At 38.9% G+C, this 20097-nt stretch overlaps 1 protein-coding gene across 1 annotated transcript in view; it reads right to left on the bottom strand.

Annotated features, from left to right (window-relative positions):
• SLC2A12 (solute carrier family 2 member 12) overlaps nucleotides 1-20097 on the bottom strand; it is a 66238-nt gene that overhangs the window by 21325 nt on the left and 24816 nt on the right. The window lies entirely within an intron of this gene.

Genomic DNA, 20097 nt, shown 5'->3' with positions numbered 1-20097 from the left:
CCCACCTACTAGACAGCTGGGCCTCTTTCTGAAATCTCCTTTGTCCTTTGACTTGGAGAAGCCCCATATCATAACTAATGGAAGAGCTGAAAGCACAACTACCTCTACTTGGCCCTCCTGGCTTGGGGTAAAAGAGAGAGATGTTTTAAATTAAATAGAGTGCCGAGATTTTATTATTACACAAGACTAAACATTTGCATTTACAAAGGAGACTTTTCTTGGCATTAACACTGATCAGAGAACTTTTTAGTATCTGAGGGTGATAGGGAACGTTATAGGATCTGCCTGCTTGGATTAGAAAGGAGAGGCTGGGAGCAAATTAACTTGCCTTCTGGTAATAGCTTATCAAACCCAGTTTGCCCAATAAAATAGCTGTGAGTTTCTACAATGGATTGTTTAGTTTATATGCCTTATCTCACTCCATCCTCACAAAATTTCTATAAGAAACTATTATGAGGGCTAGAGAGACGGTACAGCAAGTACAGCACTTTTCTTGCATGCAGCTGACCTGGATTTGATCCTCACCATTCCAAATCTTCCTCTGAGTCTGCCAAGAGTGATTCCTGACTGAAGAGCCAGGAGGAAGAGCCTAAGCCAGAGCCTAAGCACTGCCAGTTGTGGCCCCCAAACAAACAAACAAACAAAAAGAGGGAAAGAAAGAAAAGGAATGATTACTCCATCACTAATAGAGCAAAGACATAGCAGTGAATAATTTGTCAGAATTCTCCGAAGAGAACTGAAGCTTCCCATAGTAAATGATCTATTAAGGTCATAGTGCTCATAAATGGCAGGGGTGACTTTGAGTCTTGGAAGAGAGTTTTCGGAACTCAGGCCTTTGAGTTGTCGTGCTATGTTGGTAGTAATTCAACAAGGGTTTGTCAATGAACAAATAAAAATGGCGTATAAGCATCTTTGATTCCAAGGAAAGAACTCGGGAGCTGTACCAGCTCTGACTCACTGCTGGCTAAATCAACTTGTGTTGGAAAGCCAGCATTTATAAACAGACCAGCTGCATCATTCTCACCCAGAGGAGGTAGTGGGAGGAAGAAGAAGAAGGAAGCCAAGAAAAAGACTCTATTGGCCAGCAACTACTTGGGCAAGATTCAAGCAGTCAGCTGTGCTTCTAAATTTTTCAATTTGCCTCTCAGGACAAGATCACAATCTGTAGAGAAAACACCTGCTCAGAGCAACTTTGCTGTTTTAAAGTAAGAAAATTAAATTGAATTATTAAATAAGGGGGGGGTTGCAAACTTTTCCCCTCTTGATTAGCTTCTCCTACTAAAGTAAAAAGGTTACCTTTAAAGGAATGTAAGATAGTTATAACCAACAAATGTGATTGCTATTGTTTTAACAGGAAATTCAAAATTAAATTCTATTATTTCTCCTCTCCACTCCCTGTTCCAAAGGACCATTACAAAGTTCTTCCAGATTAAATCTTTGGTGAAATTATTTTGTGCTTAGTGAAATAATGCTATGATCATGGAACTTGCAAGCCTGGGAACCTGGCTCATGGTGGAATTATGTCTGCATGATCCTGGTAAAGACTTTGAGTAGCTTGTTCTTCAACAACTATAAAATAAAATTATACAAGGGTCAGGGATGTAGCTAAATAGCAGAGTACTTTTCTTGCATGTGTGAGAATCAGTTCAATCCCTAGCACCACAAGAAAAGAAAAGGAAAGGAAAGAAAAGAGATGGGAATGGGGGGAAGGAAGGGAAGGAAAAGGAAGGGAAGGGAAGGGAAGGGAAAGGAGAAGGGGAAGGGAGGGTAGGGAAGGAAAGGGAATGGAAGGAGGGGAGGGAAGGGAAAGGAGGGGAGGGAAGAAAGGAAAGGGAGGGGAGGGAAGAGGAGGGGAGGAAAGGGGAGGGGCAGGGAGGGAAAAAGGGGACGGAAGAAGGGGAGGGGAGGAAAGGGCAAGGAGAGAAAAAGGGGAGGAAAGAAGGGGAGGGGAGGAAAGGGGAGGGAAGGGGCAGGGAGGGGAAAAGGGGAGAGAAGAAGGGGAGGAGAGGGGAGGGAAGAAAGGGAGGGGGGGGAGGGGAGAGGAAGAGATGCCAAGCCACTGAATTGTTCCAGGTATACCGGGTCTCCAGGCTGAGAACTCTGAGTTCTCCTCGGAATAGGGACTGGCAGATTCCCTTCCCCACTGGAAGCACCAGGGGTCCCCACCACACTCTTCTGGCTTCTGAACAGTCCAGCTCTCCAACTGAGACCTCATCAAGCTGACCAGCCACCAAGTTATTCCAAGTCCACAGCTCCTGAAGTGATACCTCCAAATTTTAGAGTACTAACATCCCAGTAAGAGAACAGGAAACTTGATGGGAAAGTTGCAGAGAAGATCACCAAGCTCCATGAACAAAAACAATAACACAGAAGGCACCCACCAGCTCAGTAAATTCTAAATATCTTTAGTAGCATCATTGTGAAATATAACAATGATCACAAATTGACTTTTATGCATATATTTTCTGGTAAGTCTATTTGCCACTTCACTGTGACAAGAAATATGAGGTAAAATCATTTGTGCCTGCTAAAGGAACAGGTTGGGGAGGGGGGAGAGGATGAGAAACCGGGGACATTGATGGACAATGGTCACAACAGTGATGGGATTGGTTTTGGAACAGTGAATACCTGAAAACAATGGTATTATGGACAACTTTGTGAATCACAGCATTTATATTTAAAAAAAAGAAAAATAAAAGGTAAAATCAACTACATACATTATAGTTCAGAAGCTAATGAATCTATGCTGAAGAAAAGCTCCTTTCTATCGTGGGCATTTGACATAGATTGGAATGGAATGGAAGGTTCCTTATGACATTTTTGCATTTGTAGTCATGAAAAGGTAGAGGGTAGAAGCACACTTTCATTTCCTTTAAATAAAGGAGTTAGCACAAGTTCTTCTGATATACTTTTACCCATATCTCATCTTGTGTAAAACCCTCTTCTTCCCCTCACTGTCTTTCTTCATGATGATCCCTTGGAATTATTTTAAGGGGCTTTATGAAAGCCATTGCCGGGGTCATGGATGTTATCAGTTATAAGCCATATTGGCCTCAGATGAAAACAAGTTGATTCTGTTGTTATAGATACTGGTGGTCCTAACCACAAGTCATTTCAGAGCAAACACTTAGAACTGGTGCTTTGTGCAACTCTCCTAGGCATGAAATAACCTAATACCCACACTGAAGGCCCTTCCTAGGCATGCATCCAATATAGCAGCTGAGCCAAGTCTTTGAGCAGTTTAACCAGTCAGGAAGCAATGAACTAGAACATTGAAAAAGAGCCTTCTTGGAGAGAGCAATAGTATAACGGGTAGGATTCTTGCCTAGTAAGCAGCTGATTTCAATCCCAGCACCCCATTCGGCTCTCCAAGCCCTAACAGGCGTGATTTCTGAGTGCGGATCCAGGAGTAAGCCCTGAGCATCCATAATTGTGGGCCAAAAACAAAAGAAAAAAAGAAAGAAAGGAAGGAAGAAAGGAAGGAAGGAAGGAAGGAAGGAAGGAAGGAAGGAAGGAAGGATGGAAGAAGAACTTTCCTTCAGTCTCTGATAGAAACTTATTAGGCAAACACTACACCTAATTTTTCAAAACAAAAACAACATAGCCTTCATATAAGATTCTTTTTTGATGTGTTGAAAATAATTTGGAAATTGATGTCTTGGTTTATCAAATATTGGCAAACTGACTGTCACAGTCATTGACAAGTGTTTGACAAGGAAGATTCAATCTTACAATATGGAGTATATTAAGTTATAAATAGGGAGAATGTTATTTTAACAATGATTTCATAGTTATAAAATTCACAGGTTTTTAAATCTAGAAAGTAAAATAAAAATCTGACTACAATTACTGAAAGACAGAAGACTAGGAGCAAGACAATGCCAAAATTTATACACCCTCACTTTCTCTGGAAAGGGATTGTTTTCCCAAAACAAGGAATGGAGGTACTCTGATCAGTTCCAAAGTGCACAAAAAAATTAGCTGTGGAAATGTACTATGTTGACATTTATAATGACAGGTGAAAATTTTTCCAAACATCATGAACCAGTGAGATGGCCTAATTTCCCCCAACAAATATATAATTAAAGCTGCATGCCATGCTGAAGAGATGATGGATCTGTGTATCCTCATCCTTGCCGACAGTGATGATCAGCCCATGGGGAATGCTTCGTGCTCTTTGTTTGCAAAGAGTGCAGAGTCCTCAGAGACATCGTGAACTCTTCTGCAGAGAGTTCAACCACTTCAGCTTAGCAGGCCCTCAAGTAATCTTTCTTAACCTCCCTTATTCCATGTTTAGCCTCATCATTGCAGGTCTACCTCAGTAAGTTGCACCACTGTTTATAAACGCCAGAGTCTGCACATGCCTCTAAGATTTACTCATGCTGCAATGATGGAGGAAGTTTTGAACTCCTTGCAAAACGATATCCAACAATAGTGCAGGTCATATTCACATAGCATTAAATCACCAGAGCGGCCCATCAGAACTTGCCCGTCCATATGCAATATGCCATCTGCATTTATACTGCACAGGGTGTTTATTAAAAAGAAACAATAAACTTGATGAGTACACTGAAGCATTTGTGTGAAGTGGAGGACACGGACTTGATTAATAGGGACAGTCAATGGAAGTGATTTAGTCCCACACGTGTAAAGTGCCTCATTTGTTTCCTTCCTTCTCCACATCTCTGCCACGGCTGCAGCTCTTTGCACTGATGCTGTCATTGTCCTCCCTGTGCTTTCAGATTCTAGTGCTTCGGCTTTCCAAGCACATATGCCCTCTGGTTGAGCTCTTCTTGAACTACCTGGCCTGCTATGCTAGCTCACAGTTTGAAAGACTCATGGAGGTCTTGGTAGCGTGAGCAGAGAACTTCCTAGCAGCTTTGGAGGAAGTTCTTTCTATACTTAGGCTGCAGAGCTGTCAACAACTTGATTGGCCAAGGAATGAATACTTTGTCAAAAAGAAACCACATTTTCAGCTTGTATTGCCTTTGCAAGCAACAGGTAACGCACCTGGCTTTCTCACTGCAGAGGTGTAACTGAAAAATGGGAAATGAGAGGAAATTTGCCCACTGCCTTTCAACCAGATGTTTAAAATATGTTTCCATTAAGTTACCCAACTGAGAAAATTATGTTTCTTCAAAAATAAACTCCACAGGCTCCAACATGATCACCAACATCAACAGTGATGTCATAGCCTATATTTTTATTCATCATATCTCACTTTTTTCAGTCTCTCTGAAGATTACTCTCTTCTGCCTCCTCTAAAATAAAAATTTTACACAGGAATACTATCTTGGATTGTTTGATTTTTTTATTTTAATTTTTATTAGTTGTTTGATTGTTTTCAAAGTTATTGAAATAAAGACCTCAAAGTTTGTAATCTTTCTATTTTAATTATTTCTAGTCAAAATGCAAAAAATAATTGGGGGTGATGTCTAGAACCAGCCCCCCCCCCCACACTCCTGTCCCCCTCACCCTGCTGCAATTCTCCATGAACCAGATAGATGGTTTGATGCAAGGACCCGAAAATGATACTGCTTAGTCCTCTGGTTGCTGGGAGTTACCTAGATCACACTGCCAGTGTTCTCGGTAATGCTAGGGTGCCAGGACTTGAATCCTGTCCAGGTACATACCTCACAATATTGTTAGACTGTTAGATTCATGTCCTCGGGCAGTTCAGATCCAAAGCAGAGGACCCAAGATGAGATGGCCAAATTCATTAAAAACTTTGTGGAAAAAAGAAAGGGAAGGGTAGGGAAGTGAGATAGAGAAGGGGCTATTTTTCTAATATTAGCCTGTCTATTTTCCTTTAATTCTTATGTAGCTATATCACTATGTCCCAAATCCAGGTTTTTTTTAATTTTTTTTGTTCTTTTTGGGCTACATGGTACAGTGCTTGGGGGCTAGTGTTCTTCTGTGCTCAGGAATGGTGCCTGGGGCTGAAATTTAGAATGAGTCTCTGCATGCAAGTCAAGTACCTTAATCCTTATACTATCTCTTTGGCCCCTTGAAACAATCTTTCCGTTAATAACAGAATCTATGGGTAATGATATATCAGCTGATAACATGTCATCCTTCCTTTTATTGGAGATGAACTAGTGGAACTATCTCGGTTATAAAAAAATTAGAATCAAGTAATTAGGGTCATTTTTCCCTTATCAAACCTACATCAAAATTTCCAGTGTCTTTTTAAATATCCCTCAGGTTTTAATATTTTAAAATGTGAATCATGATATTTCTGACAGACCCTGGAGATGGCTTAATGGATTGGAGCTTCTGCTTTTCATGGAGGCTCCAGATCCATCCCCAGCATCAGATTATCCCCTGAGGTCTGGTGTGACAGTACAGCAGATAAGGCACTTGTCTTGCTCTGAGCTGACCCCAGTTCCATGCCTGGCACCTCAGATGGTCCCCCCAAGTACTGCCAAGAGTGATTCCTGAATGCAGAGCCAGGACTAACCCCTGAGCATTGCCAGGTGTGGCCTCCAAACCAAAACCAAACAAACAGATGGTCCCCTGAGTATATCTGTGAGCAGCCCTTGAGCAATGAACCAGGAGTAACTTCCCTGACCCCTTTCCCACCAGCAGTACTGCTGAGTATGGCTTAAAAGCTAAAACAAGAAGATTCATCTAGGTATGCTTTCACTAGGGAGATAAGATTGAAAAGAATTTAAGGCAATAGAGTTTTACATTTTGGGTATATATTATTAATAAGCCTGGCAAGGTCCTCGTGACGTATTCCATATGCCAAACACAGTAACAACAAGTCTCACAATGTTACTGGGCCCGCTCGAGCAAATCAATGAACAATGGGAGGACAGTGACAGTGAAATATATATTATTAAAGGATATATATATATATATATATATATATATATATATACACTTCTGGACAGCCCCTCTCTAAGTTTTCAGACCAGTTCACACTGAAAAGAATTCAAAATGTCAAACAAACAAGAAAGGAACTATAAGCAATAAGTATTTCTGCTTTAAACTATAATTTCAATGACATGCTTCAGATGTTGTTGTTTCCTTTTCATGATTAATGCTTCAGACTTCAAAAAATATTATAGCTCTCAGTGATGCAAATGTTCCTGAAAGAAATTCTTAACATTGTGTTCTAGAAAACAATAAAGGAACAAATGAATGCTTGTGCTTCTTAAGATAGCGTTAAAATCCCAGCCTCATTCTTTAATGTCTATACTACCCAATACTCATAATTTTCAAGGGTACAGGACTATAACTGAAATGCTGCATTAAGGGGATATGTGACAGCTGTGTGCTATGGGGATGGCTGCTAGGTAACAGAGTTGGATGGTGACATTTGACAGTGTACTTAGCTTTGTCATTCGTTGAGGTGGAGGGAGCTGAGTTTTAGACTCTGATTTTGATGGGTAGCACTGCAGCACTATTCTTTCCTTTGTTCATCGAGTTGGTCGAGCAGGCACAGTAACATCTCCATTGTGAGACTTCTTGTTACTGTGTTTGTCATATCAAATACCTCACGGGTAGCTTGCCAGGCTTTGCTGTGTGGGCAAGATACTCTTGATAGCTTGAAGGGCTCTCCGAGAGGGGCAGAAAAATCAAACCTGGATCAGCCAGGTCAGCCACGTGCAAGGCAAATGCCCTACCGATGTGCTATCGCTCCAGCCCTTTGGTGGGTACTCCTGCTGTATTCTCTAATTCATAGAGGGTAATTAGCTAAGGATTTCTGTTTGATATAAATATTCTTTCTGTAGAACAATTCATCTGCTATTTTTGGTTTACTTTGCATTATTTAATGACAAATACCAGAGGACCAAACAAATCACTGCTTTAATCAATCAAAATGACATTGAAGTCAGTTATTGGGGAAAAGGAGAAGAATGTAAGTGGGTATTGGTGGCAACAGAGTTTGATATTTAAAAGAAAAGATTTGAAATATGTTAGAGGTTAACAGTACACTTAACTCTGTTGGGTTAGTGATCGTAAAATAGTTACACTTGGTAATAAGTCTCTTGTTTAAAATTGTCATTTGGGGGTTAAAGAGAAAGTACAGGGGGCTTACCTTGGTTCCATCCTAGCACTGCATATGATCCCCAACCACCACTATTGGTCATTCCTGAGCACATACCCAGGAATACCCCTGAGGATGGTCAGGAGTGGTCCCAAATCCCCCCAAATAATAACAAAGACTGAAAAAATAAAAAATAATTTTTGCAACATTTGTTTTTCTCTCAAAGTACATTTTTCCCCATAAGATTGGTGGAGAAAGAAGATTACCACTTAGAAAGTCTTTAACAGTGATAGATGTGAATATCAGGGGCCTGAGGTATAAGGGGGAATATAAAGAAACTTAGAAACATTTGATATACATCTGGTCTGTGAGCCTCTCCATTTTAAATCCAGGATGTCTTGGAACAAAGCAGCTAAGTAAACTTTCAAATTAGAACCTGCTGTTCCACATCCCTGGAATTTTCATACTCTCTAACTGTGCAAACATCACATGAACAAATTCTTTCAGAAGACCAAAATTATTTGGAAATAAAATCTAAATTTAAATGTTATGGTTGATGAGTCTCCTTGCTTCCAACTTATTCCCATCCTCCAAAATCACATTTTAATTCTGTAAAACCAAATCAAGTGAAAAGCCAAGCTCTTATAGCTCTGACAGTCTTTGATCTTGAAAAAAATCTCGTTTCTTGTTTAAGAACAGGAATGAGGCCTCTTTAGGATATTGGAATTGAGAAACAATTCTCCATGGATCTCAGGAATCTCTGCGTAACTTCACTGAAAGTGACTTCACAAAGGCATTCACTGAACTTGTTCCAGACTGCTTTCTAAGGCTTAGAAAATGGAACTGATGTCTCTTCTGGAGTGGGAGGTTATTTTTAATTAATTTACTACTATAGCATTCTTTACTATTCAGTACATTAACAAAGGCATCATCTACAAGAGAGTAATCAGGTGGGTTTACTGTCCATTATAAAAGACTTGGTTTTCCAAAGTTTGGAGTTCCTCCTTCTAAAAAACCCATTATGTCTGTAGTATGGAAGATAAAAGACCTGGAATAAACAATGATTTTCCTTGTGATAGCTATTCATATGAGTATTAAGTGGTCCTTTGTCTCTGACCAAGAAGTATTGTGTTTTGCTAAAAGCCATGAAACTGTTACAGACCAATGTGTCAGCTTGCAAGTGGGCTAAGAATCCCAGCCTGCTTGCAATTCTTGAAAATTTGATTACTTGTTGTTATGGTGATATTATTTTTCTACAAAGAAATTCATTATTATTAGCAGTAGTATTAACTGTGGGCTTCTCCTTCACATTGGAAGGATTTCATGTGATTTGATTCTTAAGCTTGAGATAATCCATGAAAACATTTCAATAAAATCTATTGCCAATAAATAAAAACCACTTTTAGATTTCAGATGATATTTTCACCTATTTCTTCAAAGAAAACCCTAAAGGAATTGCCTCAAATCTTTTTCTGTAAAGGATCAAGTTTAAATGCATATAATTACTAAACCAATTATCTCATGTTAAGGCTAGGCTCCCTCTTTTTTTCAAAGGCAAGGAGTACATCTCAGATTGGGAGAAAATGGGGAAAATTTAGAAATAAATATTTTGCCTAACTATCTTACTTGATTTGAAACACAAAATCAAGTGTTTTTTTTGGTCATCAAATATTGAAGATTGATTGTAAAAATCTCTCACAATAATTCAATAATAAAATCTCTTAAAAGAATTTCTTTGCATTCTCAACTTTATTCAGATATAATTTTTTTGGTCAAAATATCCATGAATTTCCACACAAAGCACATTTCTAGTTCATTTCCTAGCTATTGACTCAGATTTTTTTATCAAGGAGTTTAGGATATACAAAACCCAGAGAGGGAAGGAGCACTTCTGTTTAATCACAGAAGCTGAAAGTTCCATAAATATTTCTTTGATTTCTCTAACAAATAGTATTTGAGTCCTAGGTGAGACCAGAAAAAACACAAGTAGGACAATGTGTGTGCACTAGGACATGTAATCTAAACTAACGATATCAACTTAAAAGAGTTGCTATCTTGGTGTTTCTCAACCTGTATCATACTTTTAAACTTTCTCCAAAGTCTTGGGATTTTCTATATAACTTGCCTGAGTTTTCAGAAATGTTGTTGACTGCAGGTGATCCAGAATTGGGCATACTTCAAGCCGCAAATCTAATCTCTTTATACTTGACCTGACTGGAATGGTATAAATGGGCAGCAACAAGGATTGTGGCATCATATTTCAACGTACGGCAGTGGAGGACTTTCTGTGTTCTCTGACAAGACTTAAGCAAAATGCTGAGGTTAGAGCTGACACTATCAGAACTACTTATCTCATGTCTAGACCACAACTAGACATTATATTAGCACTAATAACCAAGAATATTGAGTCCATGTTGCATACCAATCTCTGAAGTAAGTACAGATTTCTTCATTCACCCCCAGCATTATGCTATGAGGGAGAAACTACCACTCAGTCTCTAGATAAAGAAAACTGAAAGAAGTGTATCTTAAAGAGATACATTGATTTGCCCCAAATCCTACACTATGGAGTTGAGACTCACAGTCGGGCAGTCTGATGCAAAAGTCTAGATAAGCCAAAATCAAGCACTGTGTTGTAGAACCTCCACAAGCATTCTGGCTTGTCTTGTAAATCTTCAAGTTCATGTCCCTCTCGAGGACTTTGACTTGATATTACTTCTGCTTAACTTTATTCTCGTGGATCTAACTACACACCACTTTTGTCATACAATGTCTCAGTCCAAGTGTCACAAACACAGAAAGGCCTCTTATAATATCTAATCCAAATTTCTCCAAGCATTCTTATGCTTTTAAATTTTTCTTTGACACTCCTACTTCCATCTCAATTTCAGCACTTCTTCTCTCCTCCTGAAGCTCTAGGAGGGTCTGGGTAGATTTCACTCACCATCCTGAATCCCACACTTTGCACCATGCCCACTATTGTGGTGTTGGATGAGGCGATAGGTTGATGAATTGCCACAGCTTTCTACCTCTTCCTCGCCTCTTGGTCACTTCAAGATGACTTTTTACTAGAACCCCTGCCTTTCTGGGGGGAAGTGTTTTATGTCACCTGTATTCTGTCAAAGATTTTGTTTTGTGACTACAAAGTTCACTAAGAGATGATAGTCAGACTCTTGTTTTCAAACTTATTACATGACCTAGTTCAAATTCCTTCTGTTTGCTCAGGATGAAAGAAATCATGAGAAAGAAAAGGAGTTTATGTATAAAGATTTTTTTAAAATTTTGAGCCATACCTGGCCATACTCAGGGATTAATTCTGGATCTGCACTCAGTGTTCTCTCCTGGCAGTGCTTGGAAAACTCTGTGGGATTCTGGGAATCAAACCTGGGTTTGGCCATGTGTAAAAGTGCCCTGCCTAAGATATATTTTCTTAAATATATAATATATTTTCTTAAATATCTTATATTGTCCTATCTATTCAGTCCTGCACAAAAGCATTTGTATTTATTTATTTTTTATTAATTTTTATTAGTGAAACACCATGAAGTACAGTTGTAGACTTACAAATTTTTGTGCTTGGGTTTCAATTATACAATGATCAAATACCCATCCCTCCACCAGTGCCCATTTTCCACCACCATGGATCCCAGTACCCCTCCCACCCCCATCCCCCCCATCCCACCCTGCCTCTGTGGCAGGGCATTCCCTTTTGTTCTCTCTCTCCTTTTGAGTGTTGTGATCTGCAAAAGAGGCATTGAGTGGCAAAAATGTTCAGTCCATAGTCCACTTTCGACATGCATCTCCCCTCCTGGGAGGATCCTCCAAACACCCTTTATTTGGTGTTCCCTTCTCTATCTGAGCTGCCCTTTCCCCTAGAATGCCCGGCTGGCCTCTAAGCCATGGAGTGATTCTCCTGGTACTGATCCCTGCTATTCTTGGGTATTAATCTCCTAGTATTTGTATTTAAAAAAGTCCTAATAATTATTGGGAAAATGACAGTCACACATAGTGTTCTCAGTTATAGAGAGTGCTTTAGAAAGAACTGAAATCCTGTGCATATGGCTCCTTCGATGCACTCATGAGATAGCTTTGTGCCTTGGTTTTGGCTCATCTCTGCTTCACGTTTGAACCATGACTGGAAGTTTTTATATTGAACCTATGTCTTCACAATGTCAAGAAACTAATGCACCCTACAGGCTGTACCACGATGGGAATATTTTCAGTTATAACAAAAGGAGTAATAAAAATGACCTCCAGAGAGTGATGAGTAAGAGTGAGAATTTAAACATTGTGAAACCAAAAAATGGTATGTGGAAAACAGGTGTTTACTAAATTTCTGGTAAAAGCAGTAGGATATAGATTCTGATTTTTTAATGTAGGCATTCTAAAGTTACAGATGAATGGAAGGTAGAGGTTCTTTTATTAACTTGTGTTTTAAAATTTAGGCAATTATATTAGTTATGGTATCAGGGTTGGAGAGATAGTACAGTGTGTAAGGTGCTAGCCTTCATGCAGTTTACCTGGGTTCAATCCTCAGTACCACATATGACCCACTGAGTACCACCAGGAGTGATCCCTGAGCACAGACCCAGGAGCAAACCCTGAGCACAGCAAAGTGTACTCCTTGTAAAAATAAAGTTTATGATATCAATAAATAGAATTACTATACTTACCACCACCACCACCAAAGTGTTCATGGTCTTTTACCAAAGTCCCTCTATGTCTTCTACTCTAGTCTTCTTTCCTCCCCTCTCCTTGGTCCACTGTTTGGTAGTTTTGCATTCCAATGCTAAGAGTTTTTCATTGTTCAGTGCTGTCTATTATGTTAATTTGTCTCTCTCTATTTCATAAATAAGTGTGGGTATCATCACATTTTTGTCTTCACCTGTTTGGTTATGAACCCCTTCAGCATACTAATGAAGCTTATGAGAGTTTATGATTTTCTTAGAATACTGATATTACAAATGCATTGAACAAAACAAATTGGTATCAACTGCATATCCTCTCTTGAGTTCTATGTCAGAGCAACCATACATTTTTCAGTTAGGGAAACAGAGTATCAGAAAGTAAAATGAAGTTGGGCATACATTTTAACTTAAAAACAGAAATATTTTTTGGCAGAGGAAAACTATCTGTGACCTACTGCAATCAAGCCACGTTGTTCTAAGCCAACTCATATTTAGGAAGGTTTAATAAAGATGGGTTAATCTTGCTTTCAATTTTGCTTTAGAACAGCAAGTACTTTTCCCTTTCCACCTTTATTTGCACAAAGGATTTGCTTCTCTATGGGCAATAAGCTCTCTAAATGAAATACCTGAGCAATAATCACATCAAATTCTTATGGTTTGTAATATTTTAAGATCTGTTGTGAAAGTCCTGCTCCTAATAAAAATCTTTAAGTCTCACTGAGTTCACACAGCTTATTCTGAAGTTCTAGAAAACAATTTCAGTGATTGAATTAGACTTCCAATGCAATATATTTTAAGAAAAGAACAAATGACAGCATAAGTGTGAACATAAAGCAATATATATTAGCAAGGAAATGATACAATTATTCAAATATCTTCTTTGCAAACCTCAGTAGCAGTTACAGCCCTCAATGACACACTTGGAATGGTTTCTCATTTGTTATAGATTTGGGATTGGATTCTAGAATTCCAGGCCTGCATCCTATGCTCTTTTCACTATTATCTCATCTATCTTTATGGGGAAAGCGGCATCATTTTCAAAGCTTTCCATCATCTCACCAAGCAGACAGCATCCCAGCACCTCATCTTCCTGCACAAATATTCAGCTCGGTCTTTGACACTGCAATTGCCAGTTGGAAAAAGTATCAGGCGAAGCGATATATTCCTTTTTCACAGCCATTATTTTTTCCCAGCCCCGAGATTCTCTATCCCACTAGCTTTGCTTTTGATCTAATAAATAGCAAAAAGAGTCTCTTTCTTATGCTGTAGCAATAAATAATGGTGTCCCCACCACCACCACCCCATGAGAAAACTATTAGACACTCTTCCTGAAATTTTTAAATAAATGTTTTGGCTTAAAAATAAATTCCTGGATGCCTCCCTCTACTTATATCTGACCACTACTAACTTCTCTGCATCTTTCCTAATACACAAAATCAGAAAATGATTTTTAGAAATCAGGTCCAAGGGAAGGACTAACTGTTCTGTGAAAAATCTCTGTGACAGAATCTGGCAGGAACAGGAGTCTTTTTTGCCAGTCTAACATTTCTAGCTTGCTTGATTTTTAGTTTGCTTCTTAAAGTTTATGTTACAAGTAACAATCTTACTTCCAGATATTTTCTATGTCAGCATCTCAGTTTTAAAGTCCTTCTCCCCACTCCCCACTCCCTCAGGAATATTTGTGTGTCCTTGAAAGGTTTTCAAGGGGACATATTCAGTGTCACTTAAAGGAAGACAAGGGAAAAGTTTATAAGCTATTAACCATATTCTGGTTAATAAATCAAAGCATATAAAATATACTACGTATTAAGGACTGGAATTTGTCTTTATATTATTTCTCCCATTTATAGCATAGTTTATATCATTCCAAACACTTGCACATTTCAAACATTTGCACTAACCCCCCCCACCTATACCATGTGAATTAAGTCCATCATTATTATGCCCAATGTATAGATGAGAAATAGTTTCAAGGAAGCTAAATTGCTTAGGGATCACGTAGGCAGAAAACTGGAAATTAGAACCTGGGTTTTCTAAATTTACACTAGAAACACACTAGCACTTCATGCAAAAGTAGAACGCTAAGAAATGGAGTAAATTCTCCATAGCTTAGTGGCCAGTCGGGCATTCTAGAGGAAAGGGCAGCTCAGATAGAGACGGGAACACCAAATAAAGGGTGTTTGGAGGATCCTCCCAGGAGGGGAGATGCATGTCGAAAGTGGGCTATGGACTGAACATTTTTGCCACTCAATGCCTCTTTTGCAGACCACAACACCCAAAAGGAGAGAGAGAACACAGGGGATTGCCCTGCCACAGAGGCAGGGGGGATGGGGGGATGGGGGTGGGGGGGATATTATCCATAGTGGTGGAAAATGGGCACTGGTGGAGGGATGGGTATCTGATCATTGTATAATCAAACCCAAGCACAAAAAATTGTAAATCTACAACTGTAGCTCATGGTGTTTCACTAATTAAAAAAAAATTTAAAAAAACATAAAAAAAAGAAGAAATGGAGTAAATTCATAAAGGAGATTGACTTTAAAGATGAGAAAGCTTAGATAGAGTAGAAGGAAAGGAAAAATGATCACAACAAAGTCTTTGTGTCTCTTGATTTGGGTGTAGAGCAGAGGGGGGATAAAGAATCCCAGAAAAAATAAAATACTACCTCACTGCCTGCAGTGCATCTGAGCTTTACATTCTCTGAGAAGCCTATGCAACCCCATAGACTGCAATATAAGTGGCTCCCTCTAGATTTGCTAGTTTGGTGAGATGATGGAAAGCTTTGAAAATGATGCTGCTTTCCCCATAAAGATAGATGAGATAATAGTGAAAAGAGCATAGGATGCAGGCCTGGAATTCTAGTCTTTAATCAATTGGATCTCTTGAGAGTTTCTTGTTTCTTTGCTATAAAAGGAAAATGTTGGGCTAGAAAGATTTCTAATCCTTTTAGCTTGTAAGATATTTGACTTCTCTGATATTATAGAGAGTAGAAAGCGATAGAATATTTGTGAGCTTCAGTAACATAAGGGAAATGATATTTAAGGAATATTGGTATGGAGGATGGACAGACATGAGAAAGACCTGGAATATAAGAGAACTAAAAGAAGATTCTTCCGATGATTTAAAGGGCAGAGTAGGGTAGCAGATATGGGAAAGGAAATAAATACAAAAAGCCATTTGTGAAGAAAAATATAAGAGACTTTAGTCATTGAACTTACTGGGAAAATTCCCAGGGCATCAGAAACAAGTGACTAAAAGAATAATACAAGGGTAATACTCTTGTATAAGAGAAAAGATAACTCAGCATCAGGCTGCTGTGCTTGGTGCATCATAAAGCATTTGAGTGGATAGGTCCAGTACACACAGGGAAAAAAAAAACTAAAATCATGTGAGATGACACAAGTGGAGATAAATGAGAATCATCAACTCAAAGGAAATAATTCATGATGCTTAGAAGAAACAGGAATGCTTTTACAATGCATTAGTGAAGGAGTGTTTTCAGTTTTACAGCTGACGAAACAAAGGTTATGAGACATTAACAAAATGACTTCATCTCTCTTTTAGAAGTAGACGGAATAGAACTGGCATTTTAACAATTAATATTTTGATTAAAATAAATCTGTCTATTACAATTGAAAAAATTTCAGAGCCCTTGACCTTCTGAAATGTTTTTCACATCAATTCCCTCAGTCCAGAGCTTATGAATCAGGAGGTTTTGTATCATGTCAACTTAGCAGAGTTGGAGCTACATTTCTCAGAGTTCCCATCCCTTCCCTGTGTACCTTTGAACTAGAGTTGGGAGGAAGAAAAATTGACAGGACACCAGGAAGGCCCATGTGACCCCTCAGCCCTATACTGAAAAAGGGAAGTACAAGGCCCTGGGCATCACTGCAGTTTGTGAACAGGATTTGCTATTGGTTTTTGGTTTTTCTTATTGGTGTGGGAGAAGAGGTGGAGTGGCCAGATCACTTCTAGCTAAGCGAAATACACAGTCAGGGTCCCCCTTCTGTAAAAGGACATGGTTTCTCTGCAAGTGGTCAGTCAAAGCAATGAGGGACAGATGCAGGCTCCAGTCTTCACAGATTCCAGTCTGTCCTAGCAAGGTCACTTGCCTGTGTCACTCTGCTTTCCTACAGCCTGACCTACCAGAGGAAATAACCTTTGTCTTTCCCCCTTAGGATCTTTCTCTGTCTCTCCCACAATCCCATGAGGTCTAATCCCAGTAAGGAACTTCTTATTTCACATCATTTGTGGTCCTTCTTCCCTAAGAGAATTGCTCACATCATATTACCTTCCTACACCCCACTCTCCTTTAATTGACAACAATTTGTGCATTACACTCTTTCTCAAGGGATTATCTATCAGTAATGGGTGATGAAATTTTAAAATGGATCTTAATGCTTTAAATAGACAGAAAGACTGAGAACCGAAACTACTGACTGACATTGAAGCCCCAGGACATTGTCCTTAGGTTCCTGGTGCCTGATGCTGGGAGACTCAGCAATACCCAGAACAACCCAGCTCCACCGTGTTAAGCAATAAGAAAGAAATACCTAACTTATTTCAACCTCTGTTATTTTGGTTTTTGTTGCAGCTAAGCTTGAATTCTAACCAATACAGACATTAAACATGATGTAAATCAAGTTCTGTTACTTAACAAATACACAACAAAGGCTTCTGTATTCTTAGTGTACTCTTTTTATTCTGTAGTAAAGCCTTAGAATAAGTGACTTGCCCAAATTCCATGCTGATCTTCCCAGTGATGCTGTCTCTAGCTTGTCTAAAATGCGAAGGGGCTATTTAATAACTGCATGTGATGGACCAAGAATCCACTCTTTTCATTCACTCTTATTTCTAGTGCAACTTCCCAGAAGGTACTAAACTAGACAGAATTAATATTTGCTATCGAGACCAATACAGGATTGCCTATACTTGTCTTGGGGTAACACTGATTTTCAGAAGACCAAGGAATGTTTCATTTATTTGAGCAAATTGATTAACCTCTCTGAGATTCAGTGTCTTTATTTATAAGACTGGACGAACAAGGTTGGAGAGAGAGTATAGCAAGTAAGGCATTTGCCTTGCAGACTGTGAATCCAGATTCAATTTCTAGCATGCTATGTGGTGCATGCCAGGAGCGAACCCTGAGCACAGAGCCAGGAGTAAGCCCTGAGCATTGCTGGGTGTGGCCTAAAAAACAAAAAAACAAAACAAAACCAGAATGTGTCCTTTGAGAATCTCTACAAATTGATTCTCTGAAACAAAACAAAAACCAGGTATCTTTTTTCTTTATGGTAAATTTTTCTTAGATTCTTAGTTAGTTCACAATACTTCAAAAGATTGAAGCACAGAAAGTGGTATCATAAGGAAATATTTTTAGTTTTATAATAAATATGTAGGAATAAAGATGCCATTAAAGTAAATAAGTGGAGCAGAGGCTACCGCCAGAAGTTTATCAAAGGATCAAAACTTGTTTTGTCAATATATGAAGTTCACAAGGTGAAGTTGCTCCTTGTTACAGCACAATACATATCTTATACTTATGATGGACTTCAAAAAAATGTTTGAAAATGAAAAGTAAATATAATAATGGTGCAAATATCATTAGTTTTTGGTAGCTAAGTAACTGTGTATGCATTATTAGTCACCGAATGTTTTTGTGCTCCCTAAAATTCATATGCTGGGCTAGAGAGAGTGTTCAGTGGATAAAACATATGGCTTGCATGCATCTGATACTGAGTTTGATCTCCAGCACCATGAATGGTCCCCTAAACACCTCTAGGAGTTAACCCTAAACATAGAGCATGGAATAAACACTGAACACCGCCTAGTGTGACCCAAAACCAAAAACAATCCAACAACAACAACAACAAAAAATTATATTCCGGAACATATGAACAAGGTGGTTCACGATCACCATCACGATCATCCTGTTGTTCGTCGATTGCCTCGAGCAGGCACCAGTAACGTCTCTTTTGTCCTAGCCCTGAGATTTTAAAAAGTGCCACATTCAAGGCTCTTTCAGGGTTAGGAGAATGAGACCCATCATTGTTACTGGTATTTGGCATATTGGGTACGCCACGGGGAGTTTGCCAGACTCTGCCGTGTGGGCAGGTAACATTCGGTAGCCTGCCAGGTTGTCCAAAGTAAGAATGAGATAATAAGATATCGCGGGCCACAAAAAATTATATTCCGGAACAGATGAACAAAGTGGTTACTAAATCACAATTTCCTTTCTGATGGTGTATGGAGGGTGCGTTATGAGATAACTAGGTCATAAAGGTGAAGATCCTAAACTGGGATTAGTGTAAAATTAATGCACTTGTAAGGAAAAGCACAAAATAACTCTCTCTGTCCTTGATTGCAATACATTGACAAAGAAATAAGTGGTCATCTGCAAATCAGAAAAAGGGCCTTACCAAAAACCAAATCTGTAGAAACTAAAAATTTGGGCTTTCCAGCCTCTGGACTGAGAAATAAATGTTGGCCTTTTAAGGCACGCAAATTTTGGTAATTAGTTATAGCAGTCAAAACTCACTAAGACAAATATTTCACAGGCACACCCTATATAAATGAATCCTGAAATAATAGCATAAATCTTCTTCCAGGAAATTGTTCATCAATATGTCTCATCAGTATACTCTAAGTAGCAGGGTCAGAGTTTTGAAACAAACAGAGATCAGAGGCCAAGAGTAGTGTGTTTACTCTGTTGGCACTTGCTTTGTTCCTTACGGGCACATCTGTTGGCTCACATTGCTAGAGCAAGGCAAAGTTTCTGGCATCTGTGTTTTGCCTCAAATGGCCCAATATTGCAACAGCTGATTAGGCTAGAGATAGATCTGAACACTCATATAGGACTTAAAGCAACGAAGAGAGTGCATCAGATTCGCTCTTTCTGCAAAATGTGTATGAATCATTATCTAAAGACTTACCTGAATTAGAAGTAGAAGTAGACTACAAGATGAGGAAGTTGAGTTGGAAGAGAGAGTCTGTCAGTTATGTACAAATCCAGTTATTAATTAACTGAATCTAAACTTGTTGGTTGCTGAACAGAAAGAATAAACAGAGATCGTAGCTTATTCTGTTCAACTACAATTTTCTTGAAGATACAGTATCCACCTTGTTCATCACTATTTCCTCCAACAGTTAATAGAATTCTTCACTAATAGAAAGCTCAGGGATTACTCTTGGCTCTGTGCTCAGTGATTCTGATTTTATTCCAGGCCTTATTCTGTCCACTAGTCTTAATTTCTAATCTAATAGTGAAATGTAAAAAAGAGCATTCCCTTTAACCACAGATAGGTTTAGACTTTTGGCATGAAACTAAAAGACAAAAGAATCCCACAAAACATTGACGGTTTGTTCTAATGACGTCAAGAAAGCTTGCTCAAGAAAAGTGTTCAGACTTACCTA

Source organism: Sorex fumeus, unplaced genomic scaffold, assembly GCF_029834395.1.
Source record: "Sorex fumeus unplaced genomic scaffold, SorFum_2.1 ptg000061l, whole genome shotgun sequence".
Classification (NCBI taxonomy): domain Eukaryota; kingdom Metazoa; phylum Chordata; class Mammalia; order Eulipotyphla; family Soricidae; genus Sorex; species Sorex fumeus.
This window is presented reverse-complemented; position numbering and strand designations above follow the sequence as displayed.